This window comes from Pinus tabuliformis, chromosome 8 (assembly GCF_031772625.1).
Source record: "Pinus tabuliformis cultivar Carrire ecotype Pingquan chromosome 8, CPIR1, whole genome shotgun sequence".
NCBI lineage: Eukaryota > Viridiplantae > Streptophyta > Pinopsida > Pinales > Pinaceae > Pinus > Pinus tabuliformis.
Window position 1 is genome coordinate 814,606,524 of NC_142294.1, and position 17,589 is coordinate 814,624,112.

The following is a 17,589-nucleotide window of genomic DNA, read 5'->3' on the forward strand; positions in this document are numbered from 1 at the left end:
ATATTATCATCCTCTATTTGATGGGAAAAATAATATAGTGAGAAAATGTTTGGAACAATATCTTCATTGCTTTATGTCTGATAAACAAACATAATGGGTCAAGTTGTTATCTCTGGTAGAATGGTGGTATAACACTTCCTTCCATACTGAGAGAAAAAAAATGACCCCATTTATGGTGCTTTATGGCTATCATCTACCATCTATCCATTGTCTCTAAGAGACAATTCTAAGTTCAAGGAGTGGAATATCACATTGAGAATTAACAATAAGTTCTCCAACTCTTAAAGGATAACCTAATTCTGGCACAAAATCGAATGAAACAACAAGCAAATTAACATCGTAGTGAAATAAGTTTTGAAGTGGGTGATTGAGTATTTTAATGGGCACAACCATACAAACAAATGTCCCTCAAGCAAGATAAGAAGGATAATAAGTTATCACCCAAGTACTATGGCCCTTACAAGGTGGTGCAAAAGATTTGTATTGTGGCATACAAATTGGAGCTACATGCATCTTCACAAGTACACCTAGTTTTCCAGGTTTCATGCTTAAAGAAGGTTATAAGTGCAAGCTCCTAGTTCAAATTATATTTCCATAACTTTACGAGGAAGGAAAATTCATATTATATCCTAAAGCAATCACAAAAACAAGAATATGGTATCTATGTAATCAATCAATTTCAGAGAATCTCATTAAGTGGAAGAACTTACCCATTGATGATTCCACATGGGAGGATGAGTATTTTATAATGAAGCATCAAAAATATTCAAGTGTTTAGCACAACACTTTTTTAAAGGAGAGGGGCATGTTAGGTCCCTATATAATCCCACTATCTTTATATTTGTGCCCTTACATTATTATTGTTATGTAAGTCCTAATTATATTTTTACCCTTTAGACTACTATATATACCAAGGAGGTCTCGTCATTTGAAGCATCCAAGGATTTTTCATTTATGTGATGTAAAAGGAGGTTGTCCTCTCGAAGTGGATTATTTTCAAGTCATTGATCTATATTTTCTTACAAATTTTTGTTATTTTGATCTCGATACATAACATATTCAATGATTTATCAGTTGTCTACCTATTTCCTTCAAAGAAAATATTGATTATGACAACCCTCATACCGTGGATGAATTTATTAGAAAGGCCATAATATATTACCAACGATTTAAGCAAGTGAATGATAATTCAAAATTTTGGAAAAATAAGAAAAAAGATAGATTTATGTAAGGAAGGGTCAAAATTTTCCTCCTTTAAGAATTTTGGTAAGAATCACCAAAACAAGAATAATAATAAAAATAATAATCATTAGAAGACTCAATCTCAAACAATATCTAGATCAATTGATTTAAGTGGTAGAAGTGTTAATTAAAAAGATATAGAATAATTGAACTATGAAGGTTGTGCAAAGCCTCATCAACTTCCAAATTTCGCATACAATGTCAAATCAAATCAAGCTTTGCATGACATACAATAAGCCTCCATAATGAATGGTATAGCTATAAATATTCCTAGAATCAATGCATCCTTGGAGGATCGACAAGATGAAAATCAATCTACTATGATTGAAATATAAGGTAATATTTTGAACCAAACTGTGTCAATTTTATTAGATCTAGGAGCCTGTTTAAGCTATGTCAGTCCTAAAATAATGGACAATTGTAACTTGAAGATGGAGAACTAAAAATAATATGTGTTAGTACAATTAGCAACTGGTATAAAAGGGAATATTACCATATTATTTAAGTACTATCCTATTAATTTAAATGGAGTGAAAACATAAATGAACTTGAATGTTCTGCCCCTAGAATCTCACGATATGTTAGTAGGTAGTACTAGTTAGAAAATCATAGATCAATCATTAATAACTAGAAAATGCTATTACTTCTACCACTAGTGAAGGGGAGGTATAGGTTATTAGAGGTATAACCAAACCAATATCAACTAGGAAAATATCATCTTTGCAATTAAAAAGATGTGCAAGAAAGGGTTGTAAATTGTTTGCAGTGAAAGTAGGAGACTTATCACAAAAATTTAAGCAATGACTTTGGATGACTTAGCAGTGGTGTGGGAAGTCAAGGATATTTCTCTCGATGAAATTTCCCCGTTACTGTTATGCTCTTAACCTGCAAAAGATACCCAAATACAAAATATGTGAAGAAAGATACCCAGGACATAGAATAGTGAGAGACAATAGCAAATATTTTATTATTCAGAAAGCAATGTTCACTGGCCTCTTCGAGGGGGCAACCTCCAATAGAGCAGAGCTCGATACAAAAATAAGACACGATGCTCCTCGCAGGGAGTCTCTATCCTTTATATATGACTCATACATGCAATACCAAGGATCAATACCATGGGTTTTATTAATACCATCTATCTAATACTACGACCCATTTGCAACTAACTGTGGTCCCGTCATTAATTGCGGGTTAACCACTTACAATTATTAATATGGGCTTTATTGACTCTTGACTATGACTCGATCCCATTACATAAATAAGGGGGTTAGGGTCGGACCCTAACATGCCCTCCCCCTTAAGACTAGCCTTGTCCTCAAGGTTGAAGCTGCGGAAACTGCTGAAGAATAGTGGCTGGTTCCCAAGTTGCATCTTCCGAAGAGGTGTCTTTCCACTTGACGAGGACTTCCCTAATCATGCGGCCCCACAGGTGCCTGTCTCGTGTGTCTAGGACCTGTTCGGGTTGGAGCCAGATTGACCGTTCTTCGTCCAATTCAGGTAGACTGGTTTGAATTCTGCAATTATTCCCAATCACTTTCTTGAGGCATGAGACATGGAAAACTGGATGGATTTTTGCAGTAGGTGGCAAAGCCAACATGTAAGCCACTTCTACAATGCGTTGAAGTACTTGATATGGTCCGTAGAATTTTGGAGATAGTTTTTGACAACCCTTGTCTTTGAGTGATGTTTGCTTATATGGTTGCAGCCTCAAAAAGACCTGATCGCCTTCTTGAAATTGGAGCTCTGAGCGATGCTGGTCTACCTATTGCTTCATGTGGTTTTGAGCTTGATGAAGATTCTCTCTAAGATGGGTGAGCATGGTTGTGCGGTGTTGTAGGAGTTGATCCACTGCTTGTACCTTTGAGCACCCCTTGATATAAGAAGTAGGGGAAGGAGGGAGTTGACCATATACTGCTTCATAGGGAGTCATTTTTGTGGTGGCATGATAGTTGGTGTTATACCACCATTCAGCCAGAGGTAACCACTGTACCCAAAGATGTCGCTTTTCTGAAGTGAAACACCTAAGGTAGGTTTCCAGACATTTGTTGACAGCTTCAGTTTGACCATCCGTTTGTGGATGATAGGAAGTACTGAGTTTTAGTTGAGTGCCTTGTAGACTTAATTGTTCCTGCCAAAAATTACTGGTGAAGATTGGGTCACGATCGGACACAATAGAAGTGGGCATGCCAATGCAATTTGAAGATCTGATCCATGAAAGGTTGAGCGACCAAAGTCGGTGTAAACGGGTGGGGTAGGGCACAGAAATGAGCATACTTCGAAAGTCTTTCCACCACCACCATGATGACTGACTTGTTTCGTAACTTTGGAAGACCTGTAATGAAATCCATAGAAACCTTCATCCATATTGATGCCGGGATGGGCAATCGTTGTAATTTTCCTGGTGTGTTGACGATCTCCCCTTTGTGGCGTTGAAAAACATCGCATTCTGCTACGAAAGTAAGGATGTCCTTTTTCATGCCTGTCCAAAAAAATGATCTTCTGGTGCGAGCATACGTCTTCTGAAAGCCTGAATGTCCTGCAATGGGGGACGAGTGCAATTCTACCAAAATGCGACTTTTGAGGGTGGATGTTGGTGATATTACGACTCTGTCCCTGTAGCGAAGAATCTCATCCTGCCACGAGTAGCCCTAGGTGGAATTTGGATCCACCTGCAATTGAGAAATGAGTTGGGAGAGCATGGGATGTGAAAACCATTCCCTACGAGCCTCTTCAATCCATTCTGGAATGGGGAGGGAAATTGCTAGCATAGTACTTTCCTCCCCAAATTGGCGAGATAATGCATCTGCTACACTATTTTCTTGCCCTTTCTTGTAAATGATCTCATAATCATATCCCAGCATTTTGGCGAGCCATTTATTTTGTTGTGGGGAGGATAGGTGTTGCTCCAAAAAATATTTAAGATTGTGATGGTCTGTGCAGATTTGGAAACGTCACCCCAATAAGTAAGGTCGCCAGGTATCTAATGCATGTAAGATGGCCATCATTTCCTTCTCGTAGGTAGATTGTCCCAGATTCTTCCCACTTATTTATTGGCTTGTGAAGGCCAAAGGTCGCCCTTCCTGCATTAAGACCACCCCAATACCCATACCCAAAGCATCACATTCAATGAAAAAAGATTTGGTGAAGTCAGGTAGTGCTAAGACTGGAGTGGAACACATGGCATTTTTGAGAGCTGTAAAAGCCTATTGTGCGTCCTCATTCCAAAAGAATGAATTTTTCTTCAGGAGTTGAGTGAGGGGCTTCACTATGCGACCATAATTGCGGACAAATTTACGATAATAGCCTGTGAGACCCAAATATCCTCTCAAGCTCTTCAAGGTCTTAGGTTGAGGCCAATCCTGCATTGCCTGGATCTTTTTGGGGTCCACCTTGACACCTTCACGCCCCACAATGTGGCCCAAATACTCAACTTCTTCCATGCCAAATGAACACTTGGACATCTTGACAAATAATTTATGTTTGCAAAGCAGTTGCAAGAGTAGATCTACATGTTGAAGATGTGTGGCCCAAGTGCAACTATAGATGAGGATGTCATCAAAGAAGACAAGGACAAATTTCCTGAGATATGGTTTGAGAAGGTGGTTCATAAGGCTCTGAAAAGTAGAGGGGTCATTACAAAGACCGAATGGCATGACCAGGAACTCATAATGGCCTTCATGAGTTCTAAAAGCAGTCTTTTGAATGTCAACTTCCTTCATGTGAATTTGGTGGTAGCCCGAGCGAAGATCCAGCTTAGTGAAGAATTGAGCCCCATTAAGTTCATCCAGCAAATCGTCAACCACCAGGATGGGAAATTTATCTTTGACTGTCAACTTATTGAGGGCCCTGAAGTCTGGACACATCCGCCACTCCCCATCTTTCTTGAGCACCATGACCACTGGTGATGAATAAGGACTAATGCTGGGACGAATGACACATGCTTCCAAAAGTTCCTTGATTATTTTTTCTATTTCATTCTTTTGGGTGGATGGATATCTGTATGGGCGCAAATCTTTTTTTTTTCTAAAAACTCCTAACAAGTTTTACTCCTTCCTTATGAATACTGCAGTCGCCAAATCCTAAAAATATCAATGCTGCCAAAAGTCCTGCGAAAATTATACCCCGGTATAGGAACCCCACACAACTACTCAAATCTAGTGGATCTGAGAGATCTGAACGGCAGATCGAATAGCTCTGGGCGGTGGAACAGACTGTTGTTGCGGATCTGATAGATCTAATAGATCGGAATGGCTGGTCTGCTAACTTGGAACTGCAGGACTGATGTCTACTGCTGCTGCACCTCTTTGCGCGTTGATCTGGCAGAGATGATGCGTGATCCCCAGATATAAAAGGGAACTATGGTCTCGAGGAGTGTCAGGTGCTACAGATCTCAATATACATAAGGGTCTGACAGTAGTACTCGGCCCAATGTTTCAGGGCTCTAACTAAGGAGGATCAACTGTACCCTTATCCGTACAACCCGACTACCTTATCGTACGGGCAAGTAATCTCTCCGGGTGTTGTTCTCGGTGTACTGTAGCAGCAAGACAACCGACGGTTTATCTATGGCGAGGTTGCAGAGGAGCTAATGGGCTTCTAATATACCCAGAAGGTACTTGGAAGACAGTCCGTATGCGGTTCTGTCTAATGCGCTACTACTCGAAGGGGTACCCACAGGGGTTACAAGGGAGTCCAACAAGCGTGACCACCTCTTGTATTTCCTGCGTGCATGCCTCCCCAAATCCGCAGGTTTATGCGCTCAACGACAGATCCCGTGGTTTAAAGACGTCGGAACACGTCTCTAGCCAAAAAAAAAAATTGCTAATAAATAGAGATCCCACTGGCCCTGGAAAGTGCTCTGGTACCACTTGTTATGCTCTAAACCTGCAAAAGATACCCAAATACAGAATATCCGAAGAAAGATATCCAAGACATAGAATAGTGAGAGACAACAGCAAATATTTTATTATTCAAAAAGCAACATCCACTGGCCTCTTCGACGGGGCAACCTCCAATAGAGCAGAGCTCGATACAAAAATAAGACACGATGCTCCTCACAGGGAGTCTCTATCCTTTATATATGACTCATACATACAATACCAAGGATCAATACCATGGGTTTTATTAATACCATCTATTTAATATTACGGCCCATTTGCAACTAACTGTGGTCCCGTCATTAATTGCGAGTTAACCACTTACAATTATTAATATGGGCTTTATTGACTCTTGACTATGACTCGATCCCATTACATAAATAAGGGGGTTAGGGTGGGACCCTAACAGTTACCACCCAAAACAAATATTGATTTTACCATTGAACAAGTACCTAGGGAAACACTAGAGTCAAGAGAACCCTATAAGATGAGTGTACCATAGTTGATGGAGCTAAACATTCAACTTTAGGAATTGTTGGATAAGGGATATATTAGATCAAGAATCTCACCTTGGGGAGTATCAGTACTCTTTTTAAGGAAGAAGGATGGTTCCCTGAGAATATGTACTAATTATGGAAAGTTGAATAATCTAACAATCAAAAATAAATAACTATTACCTAGAATTGAAGATCAATTTGACCAAGTAAGGGGAGAAACTTTTTTCCCTAACATAGATTTGAGATTATGTTATCACCAACTACAAATTAAGGAGGAGAATATATATAAAACTACTTTTAGAACTAGATATTTCCATTATGATTTCATTGTGCTTCCTTTTGGACTCACAAATGCTCAACCCACATTCATGTGTCTAATGAACAGTCTTTTCAGGAAATATTTGGACAAATTTGTACTAATTTCATTGATGATATATTGATTTATTCCAAGACACCATAATATCTTTAACAACGCTTAATAATAGTGTTGAAAACACTTAGAGCATTATTTTTACGCTAAATTTAGTAAGTGTGAGTTTTATCAGGATCAGATTCAATATTTGGGATATGTAATTTCCAAAGAAGGAATTGGAATAGACCCTAAAAATTTAAAATCAATACTTAATTGGCCAATCCCTCAAGATGTAATAGACATCAGATTTTTTATGGGGATTACAGGCTATTATCGTAGGTTCATTGAAGGTTTCTCTAAGTTGGCATATCCTATAACATCTTTGTAGAAAAAAAGGAGTTAAATTTCTTTGGACCCAAAACTGTAAAGAAATTTTTGATTGATTGAAATATTTACTAATTGTAGCTCCTATACTTAAGATTGTTGATCCCAATAAAAACTACACAATCTGCACAAATTCTTACCTAGAAGGATTAGGTGGGGTGTAAATTCAAGATAACCATGTTATAGCCTATGAATCTAAAAACTTAAAGGAACATGAAAAGAATTATGTTATGTATCATCTAAAGATAGTTAAAGCACTTCATGCTTTAAAAATGTGGTGTCATTATCTTTTGGGAAAGAACTAGTCACTAATCATATCATCTTCAAATATTTATTTAGTCAACCATATTTAAATGCAAGGCAAGCAAGGTGGATGGTATCCCTAAGTGAGTTTCACTTTGAAATAAAACATATAAAAGGATAAATATCTATATATATTGCAAATGCATTAAGCAGAAGTTTAACTTAGGTTTGAATAATATATGCTAGCAATGCTAAAACTGACTTTAATGAATAGATCAAAACAACATATTTAGAGGATTAAGAATATAGACAAATAGAAGAAAAATTGATGAATGAAACTAACGAAATAGAAATATCAGATTTTACACTGAATAAGGGTGTGTTATTTCTTGGGTGTCTGTTATATTCTTTCCACGACTACCCCATGCACGGGGGGGGTCACAAGGGGGGCGACAACCCTCCCTGTACATTGTGTCGGGTGTAGCAGGGGAGTCATGGGGGGGGGTGACAACCCTCCCTATACGTTACGTTGGGTGCAGCATGGGGGTCACGGGGGGGGCGGTTGTCCCCCCCTGTCGAGGGGTATGCAGGGGGGCGGTAGCACCCCTGCATAGGGTCTGGGACAGAACCCCATGATTTTTTTTTTGGACCCTATATTAGGTGGGGATAACTACCTATGGTTTTGTGCATGGATTTCACACATTGTTTTAGGCATGATGGTTTTCTCTCCATGATATTTTGTAGATATGGTCAAGGGAACTACATTTATGTTCTAATCCATGGTTAATGGATTGGGGTTTATAGATGCTTCGGCATGTATATCTATGTATTGTAACATTGAAAGGAATATAATGAAAAATCAATCTGGTAGTCCCGATTTTGGGATCCAGGGGAAAATCTCTATGTATATCTTTTTTATGTTTTATGCTCTCTCCATTGTTTATATTCTGTGTTTTAGAATTCATATGCAAGTAATTTATATACGAGGTTAAAACCTACATTTGGTATCAGAGTTGGTTCAGCTTAAAGGGGACACCTTTAATGCTAAGGGGTTTTTCTCGAGACTGTGGTAGACCTTGTTCAGTGGGAGATCTATAGGATTGACTCTTGTGGTGAAAGAAGATGGCGAGCAGTGGAAATATAGAGATCGAGAGATTTAATGGTAATAGTTTTGAGTTGTGGAAACTCAATATGGAGGATGTATTGGTGGATAAAGATCAGTGGATCACTGTAGCTCCAGGTATTAAACCAATAACAATGTCAACTGAAGACTGGGAAAAGTTGGATCAGAAGGCAAAGAGCACAATACGATTATGTGTCTCGGATTCATTATTGTTGAATGTATCAAGGGAAGCTTCGATGAAGGCTTTATGGTACAAGTTAGGGACTTTGTACTAATCTAAGTCTCTGGTGAATAAATTGTTCCTACGGAAAAAGTTGTATAACCTAGGGATGAAAGATGGAGACTCGGCGACAGAGCATCTGAACACCTTTAATACTGTGGTAAGCCAGTTATTATCTGTTGATATTAAAATTTTAGAGGAAGATAAGTGCATAAGTTTTTTGTGTTCTCTACTAGATTCGTGGGATAGCCTGGTTTTTGCAATAGGTAGCAATGCAACTTCCTTGTAGTTTGATGAAATAGTCTCATCCTTGCTATCAGAGGAGATGAGACGGAAAAATATGGAGGGATAGAATGGTGATGCCTTGTCAGTACAAGGATGGTTCTAGAACAGAAACAAAAATAAGTCCTCGAGTGGGATATTTAAATCTCTAAGAAAACCTGTAAAGGTGTGCTGGAAATGCGGAAAGGAAGGGCACTTCAAAAGGGACTGTAAATCTAAAGCTCCTGAGAAAGGAAAGCGATTTGATGATGCTCCTTCTGCAGAGGAAAAAACCACCTTAGATGAAGGTGCGGATGTGTACTTGGCTTCTTCTTCAAGTACACATGTAGATCATGAGGCATGGTTGATTGACTCAGGTGCATCCTTTCACTTCACTCCCCATGGAGAGTGGTTCTGCGAGTATGAGAAATATGATGGTGGTGATGTATTCTTAGGGGATGACAGGAAGGCTAGAATAATTGGTCACGGAAAAGTCATGTTGAAGTTCCAAGGTGGAAGGATTAGAACACTTCTGGGTGTTATGCATATTCCTGCATTGGCCAGAATTCTGATTTTTGTAAGCAAGTTGGATGATGCAGGTGTAAAAAAAGTGTTTGAGAAATATACCTGCAAGATGGTTCAGGGAGCATTGGTATTGATGTGGTGAGTTTGGACTGGAACTTTGTACAAGCTACAAGGTAGCACTACTATTGATGCGTGCAACAGTTCTATGGTTCCTAAAAGTGGAGCAGAAAATCTAGTGGTCTCTAGAGAAAAGACCATGGTATGGCATCAAAGGCTTGGACATATTAGAGAGAAGGGTCTTCGAATACTTCATGGTAATGGTATGGTAGAAGGTATGTCTAATTTCTCTCTGGATTTTAATTTCTATGAAAATTGTGTATATGGGAAGAAAAATCGAGTGAGTTTCCCCTCTGGTGCTAAGAGGACAAAACAAATATTAGAGCTTGTGCACAGTGATGTGTTTGGGCATGTGTCAGTTCCACCATTGGGTAAGTCTGTGTAATATGTATCATTTATAGATGAATTATCAAGGAATACTTGGATATATTTCCTCAGGAAGAAATCTGATGTCTTTGACAGGTTTAAAGAATATAAGGCTCTGGTGGAAAAACAGACAGAGAAGAAGATAAAGGTGTTGAGGACAGATAAAGGTGGATATTTTTGCAAGAAGGAATTTGAAGAGTTATGTAAGAAGTGTGGTATAGCATGATACAAGACTACTCCATACACACCTGAGAAAAATTGAGTTGCAGAAAAATGAAGAAGACATTGATGGAAAAGGCAAGAAGCATGCTCAATGGTGTCGGGTTAGGACAGGGATTTTGGGTAGAGGTGGTGAAGACTGCATGTTACCTGGTCAACAGATCATGTTCATAACCATTGGAAGATAAGACTCCATAAGAGGTATGGATTGGTAAGAAATCTTCTCTTTCACATCTGAGGGTATTTGGATGTGATGCATATGTACATGTTCCAAAGGAGAAAATATCAAAGTTGGATAGTAAATCTCAAAGGTGCATATTTATTGGGTATAAGGATGTTTTAAAAGGTTATAAGATTTGGAACCCAGAAACAAGGATGGTTGTGTATATCCGAGATGTGGTGTTTAGAGAGGTGAACGATGTTATTAAACATGAATTCCTACCAAAGAAACCTGAGAAGATAGATTTTGAGTTAAAGGAGGAAGAATCAGACTCCACAGCAGAAGTGGAATTAGAAGATGAAGAGCCACAAACTCCAACTGTGAGAAGATTAGTTCAAGAAAGAAGGTAGCCAAAAAGATATAGTCCATCTTATTTCTATTCAAATTTTCTTTATCTATTACTGATGATGATCCTAGAACTGTGAGGGAAGCAGTTGATTTAAAGGATGGAAAACTCTGGAAAAAGGTCATGGTTGATGAAATGGCATCTTTGCACAAAAATGAGGCTTGGGATCTGGTGGAGTCGCCAGTTGGAATGAAACCCATTGGCAGCAAATGGGTGTTTAAGAAGAAGATAAATGCAGAAGGAAAGGTGGAGAAATACAAAGCTCAGTTGCTAGAAAAAGGTTGTTCCCACGTGCCAGGAATTGATTTTGGTGATATTTTTTCTCTTGTTGCCAAGGTAGCTTCTATTAGATTACTTTTATGTGTTGATACTGCTTTTGTTTTTGAGGTAGAACAAATGGATTTGAAGACAACATTTCTTCACAGGGATCTGGAAGAAGAGATCTACATCAAGCAACCTGAAGGCTTTGCGATGAAGGGTAAGAAAGAACTGGTATGCAAGTTAAAAAAGTCTTTGTATGGGTTTAAACACTCACCAAGGATGTGGTATCAGAAATTGTATACATTTATATGGGGACTTGGCTTCACCATAAGCAAAGAAGATCACTGTGTGTATTTTAAATTAATTGGTGATCATGTTATTTATCTCGTCTTGTATGTGGATGATATGTTGTTGGTTGGAAATGACAAAGAAATTATCCAGGATTTAAAGACCCAATTGTCCTCCAAATTTGAAATGAAATATCTTAGTGCTACAAACTACATTTCGAGTATGGAAATTAAATGAGATCGGGCAAAGAGGAAGCTCTAGTTAAACCAGAGGAAGTATGTTGAGACAATAGTGCAGAGGTTTAATATGCAGGATAGTAAACTGGCGAAGGTTCCTGTTCCTATAGGTGTAAAGTTATCTGCTGAAAAATGTCCCAAAAAACAAGAAGAGGAAGAGTACATATCCCGTGTTACATATGCAAGTTCAATCGGTGGCCTGATGTATGCATTGGTTGGTACTAGACTAGACATTGCACATGCAGTGGGAGTATTGAGCAGGTTTATTTCAAAACAAGGGAAGCAGCATTGGACAGTACTGAAGTGGGTTTTCAAGTATTTGTGTGGCACTAGTGATTATGGTTTGTTCTACCAAGGAAGACCAGGATTGGACAAATTTTTAGACATCCATGGCTTTGTTAATGTAGAATGGGCTGGAGATCTAGATTAGAGAAGATCTACAAGTGGGTATGTGTTTAACCTATTTGGAGGTGCAATCAATTGGATGAGTAAGAGACAATTTGTAGTGGCACTTTCAAGTACAGAGGCAGAATACATGGTAGCATCTCATGCAAGCAAGGAAGCAATTTGGTTGCAGATATTGTGTTCAAGTATGGGGTTAGTACAGCAAGCTATAAGGATAGACTGTGATAGATAAAGTGCAATTTTCTTGGCAAAGAACTTTGCTTATCATTCAAAGACAAAGCACTTGATGTTCAGTATCACTTTTTGAGGGATATGGTTGAGGATAAAAAGGTGTTGCTGGTAAAGGTTAACACTTTGAAGAATATTGTAGATGCATTGACAAAGTTTTGAGAATTGAGAAGTTCTCTTGGGGTAGAGAGATAATGGGTGTTGCAAGGATGGACCAATGACTAAGCTCTCATGTGGAAAGAAAACAAGAAGTGGGAGAATGTTGGGTGTGTGTTATATTCTTTCCATGACTACTCCACACGTGGGGGTGTCACAGGGTGGCGACAAACCTACATTTATGTTGCGTTGGGTGCAGCAAGGGGGTCACAAGGTGGGTGGCTTCCCCACCTATTGGGGGGTATGCAGGGGAGCGGTAGCCCCCTTGTACAAGGTTTGGGGCAATGCCCCAAGAAATTTTTATTTTTTTTGGACCCTATATTAGGTGGGTGGACCTACCTATGGTTTTGTGCATGGATTTCTTACATGGTTTTGGGAATGATGGTTTTTTTTCCATGGTATTTTGTAGATCCGATCAAGGGAACTAAAAGTATGTTCTAATCTAGGGTTAATGTATTGGGGTTTATGGATGCTTTGGCATGTATATATATGTATTTTAACATTAAAAGGAAAATAATGAAAAATGAATCTGGTAGTCTCGGTTTTGGGTTCCAGGGGAAAATCTCTGTGTATATATGTTTTATGTTTTATACTCTCACCATTGTTTATTTTCTATTTTTTAGAATTCGTATGCAGGTAATTGTTATACGGGGTTAAAACCTACATTATTAACTTCTAGAATTAGAATTTGCATTCCTAATGTGCATAAACTCAAGCAATTGATCTATATAAACAACATAAAAAACCTTTTTCAACTCATCCAAACCACCAAAAACTTGTGACAACACTTAGGAAGGAATGTTATCGGCCATGAATGAAAGGAGAGATAGTTGAATATTCATCAAAGTGTCTATAATGTCAAAAAGTTAAGGTGTAACACCAACATCCTGCAGTATTATTGAAACCCTTACCCATTCCTAAATGGAAATAGAAAATTATTTCCTTAGATTTTATTACCAAGTTACCCGAAACTAGAAGACATCATCATTCCATCATGGTTGTAGTTGATAAATTGACAAAAGAAGCCCATTTTATATGAGTTTAACCAACATATATACATGTTCATATAGCTGAAATTTTCGTGAAAGATATCTTTAGACTACATGGGGTACCAAAAACAATCATCTCTAACAAAGATGCAAAATTCACATAAAATTTTTGGAAAGAACTCTTCATAGGATTTAACACACAATTGAATTTCAATACTTATTACCATCCTCAAACAGATGGAAAAACTAAAAAAACCTTCCAGATGCTTGAAGACATGCTTCACATGTATGTAATGGACCAACGCACTAAATGGGAAAACTACTTGCATCTAGTTGAATTTGCATATAATAACAATTATGAAGCATCTCTTAAAATGATTCCCTTTGATGTCCTTTATGGATGAAAATGTTATATTCCATTGAGTTGGAGTCAACCAAAGGAAAATTTCATTTTGGGAGCAGATCCTTTAAAGGATATGGAATAGGTGGTTAGAAAGGTAAGGCACAATGATAGCTCAAGTCAAAAAATAAATTATGTAGACCTAAAAGGATTAAAAAAGAGTATAGCATGGGGGATGTTTTTTATCGAATATATACCAAGGAAGATCACAATGAAATTGGGAACATGTGCTAAATTAGAGCCTAGGTTTTGTGGGCCATTTGAAATACTAGCTTGTAGGACTAGTGGACTAGTATCTAGGATTACCAACCCACTTTAAATAACATAATGTATTCCATGTATCACTGCTAAATAAATGTTTTCATGATCTCACTCATGTTATTGATTGGAATGTAATGTTGCTTGAACTAGAAGACGAGTTCTAGGTCGAACCTTTGCAAATTTTAGATAGCAAAGAAACTTCACTCCAATATTGAGTCATCACGCAAGTTAAATTTCCATGGAATTACTTTAGCCCTGAGGAGGCCACCTGGGAGATGGAAGAGGAGATGCGGGAAGCATTTCCTTCCCTTTTTCAGATGTGATGAAGGTAGAGATGTCAAGGACAATGTTTAATTTAAGGGGATGGAGATGTAATCCCCCTGGTACAAGGATTTTTTTAATATAATTTGTGCTTTGTGTTACTTGTAAATATTGAAGTTGGAGACATTGGTTGTGGGGCAAAGTCTAAATTTGATTAACTTATGTAAATAAATTTTGTAATAATAAAGAAATGTTTTTCTCCATGAAATATTATGGGGAACTATACATGATTATTTTGGGCTTCTTTACTATCTAAAAAATTTGTTAAATTTGTTGAGTCGAAGTGTTGGATAGAAGAGAGGAAATTGACAGTGGTCATAGTTGTAACCTTCGAAAATTATTCCAGATTCTAAGGAGAATAATTGCCACTAAGAGACAACATAATTCGAGAGAGATGTTTCATTGGGTGGAAAGATAAGGATAAGCATAGTTGGAGAGAAATGTATGCTAAGGCAAAAAGAAATATTTTTCCTATTTAAAAAATAATAAAAATAAAAATAAATAAATCTTAGGTAAAGAAAAAGAAGGCAGGCCTTATAAACCAGATGCTATTAAAAATCTATTGGGAAGGAAAGAGATAAATACCACTAATTAAAAAAATTAGGGGGTTTAGAGGATAAAGAAGCCTGGGGCTTCAAATAATTAAATGGTTGTGTTGCTATTATTCAATTTTTGTATGGTTAAGTCTAATTTAAAGATATGTATGATGAATAGAATGTATAAAGGTTAGGAAAAAGAAGCATCTACATACAATATCAGATGTTTAAATCTATTTTGGAATGCATGGATGAACGCATGTATTAAGTAGGGAGTCCTACTATATATAGTGTAATAATTCCATTGTAGTTATTGGTTATTGGAATTTTAGCCATGAACCAGTGTGTATTTAATTTATGAATGCATGAAGTTACTAAAACCAAACTAAGTATGAGTGTTAATGAGTTCTAACATATGTTGCAGCATCAAGAGTATTCAAGAAACATAAAGACATTTAATATAATAAGACAATTAATTAGCTAAGCATGACTAAATGTTTATACATATCTAAAACTTAAGAAAATAATATGTAAGTACTAATAATTATTGCTATTGTTAGGAACTGTGAAATATCTCTATAATGCTATATGATTTCATAAGATAGGAACTTAAGACCGAAACATGTTAATAAAATCTGGATTGGAAAAGTAGAGTATTGTAGATGATATATATATTTTTTATAAACTATATCGATTTTAAAGGTTTGTATGAAGAGCCTTATCACAATACCCAAGTACACGGGATATCCATTGGTTATGAAATGATAGAACTATTTCAGAGTTAAATATGGAAATAAAATACAACTGTAATCACCCTAAGAAATTTCATGGAAAAAGACCTTGAACCATAATTTGATTAGGTGTTGCAGGAGAACTTATGATTACAAAGACAAGGATTCTATGGAAATATGAAGCAATTTATTTTAAAAACCAAGAAATGTGGAATTAAACAAATGAAAGCATACTTCCTAGAAATAGCATATCTATAACCTATACAAAAGGTAACCTATACAAAATAAAATTACAGAATACATATATAGAGAAAAGATCCATAGTATCAATTTTCTTCAAACGATGTAATTAATAGAACTAATGGGTTAGAAACCCTCGGAAAATACAATATGTGTTATGAAACCAGCTCACAAAAAGATAGAAAAGAGAGATCCACGCCTTAGAATTCAGCCTCTTCGAGGGGGCAACCTCCTTTACATTACATAAATGAGCAATTCTTGGATGATTCACAATATAACCCAGCCGACCTAATAATAATAATATAAAGCCACAAAAATAACAATAGAGGGATTCTATGGGGCACAGTAAAAACAATATGGGGATAATAGGGGCACAAAATATTAATAAGGGATGCAACTACAATAGTAATGGGGTAATTACTAGTATTATAGGGACCCAAGATGCCCCTCTCCTTCAAAAAAAGTGTTGTCCTCAACACTTGAGTAGTTCTGGATGCTTCTGCATAAAATTCTCATCCTCCCATGTGGAATATTCAGCGAATAAGTTCTTCCACTTGATAAGATACTCTAAAATTGATCGATTTTGTAGCTGTCGAGTTCTTCTTTCTGTGACTACTTCCGGTTTCATGTTTAAAGAAGGTTATAGGCGACAAGCTCCCAATTCAAACAATATTGCCAGAACTTGATGAGGAAGGAAAAAGGGTGCAATCGAGAAGCTGCAAGAAGCTCCAATTTGTATGCCATAGTACTAATATTTTGAAACACCTTGTATGGACCATAATACTTTGGTGATAATTTATTATCCTTCTTAGCTTGCTTGAGGGACATTTGCTTATATGGTTGTAGCCGTAGGAATACCCAATCACCTACGTCAAAACTTCTTTCGTTGCGATGCTGATCTGCCTGTTTTTTCATTCTATTCTGTGCCAACACGAGGTTATCCTTTAAGAGTTGGAGGACTTGTTGTTGATGTTCGATGTGATGTTCCACTACTTGAACCTTAGAATTTTCTATTAAATATGATGTGATGGATGGTGGCTGATATCCATAAAGTTCCATAAATGGGGTCATTTTTGTTGTTGTATGGAAGGAAGTGTTATACCACCATTCAGCCAGAGGCAACCATTTGACCCATTGTGTCTATTTATCCGATACAAAGCAACGAAGATATCCTTCCAAACATTTGTTTACTATCTCAGTTTGCCCATCAGATTGAGGATGATAAGATGAGCTATGAGCTAACTGAGTACCAAGACAAGAAAATAATTCTATCCAAAAATTTCCAGTGAGAATGGGATCTCTGCCACTTACAATAATCTTTGGGTTTCCATGTAGCTTTTGAATTGTTTCCATAAATGCAGTAGAAACCGTACTGGCTTTAAATGGATGTGATGATGCACAAAAGTGTGCATACTTGGTAAGTCTGTCAACTACCACCATGATGACACTCTTTCCCTCAGACTTGCGTAAACCTGTGATAAAATCCATTGAAACCTCCTCCCAACGTTGGCTTGGAATGGATAAAGGTTGTAATAGACCCGGTGT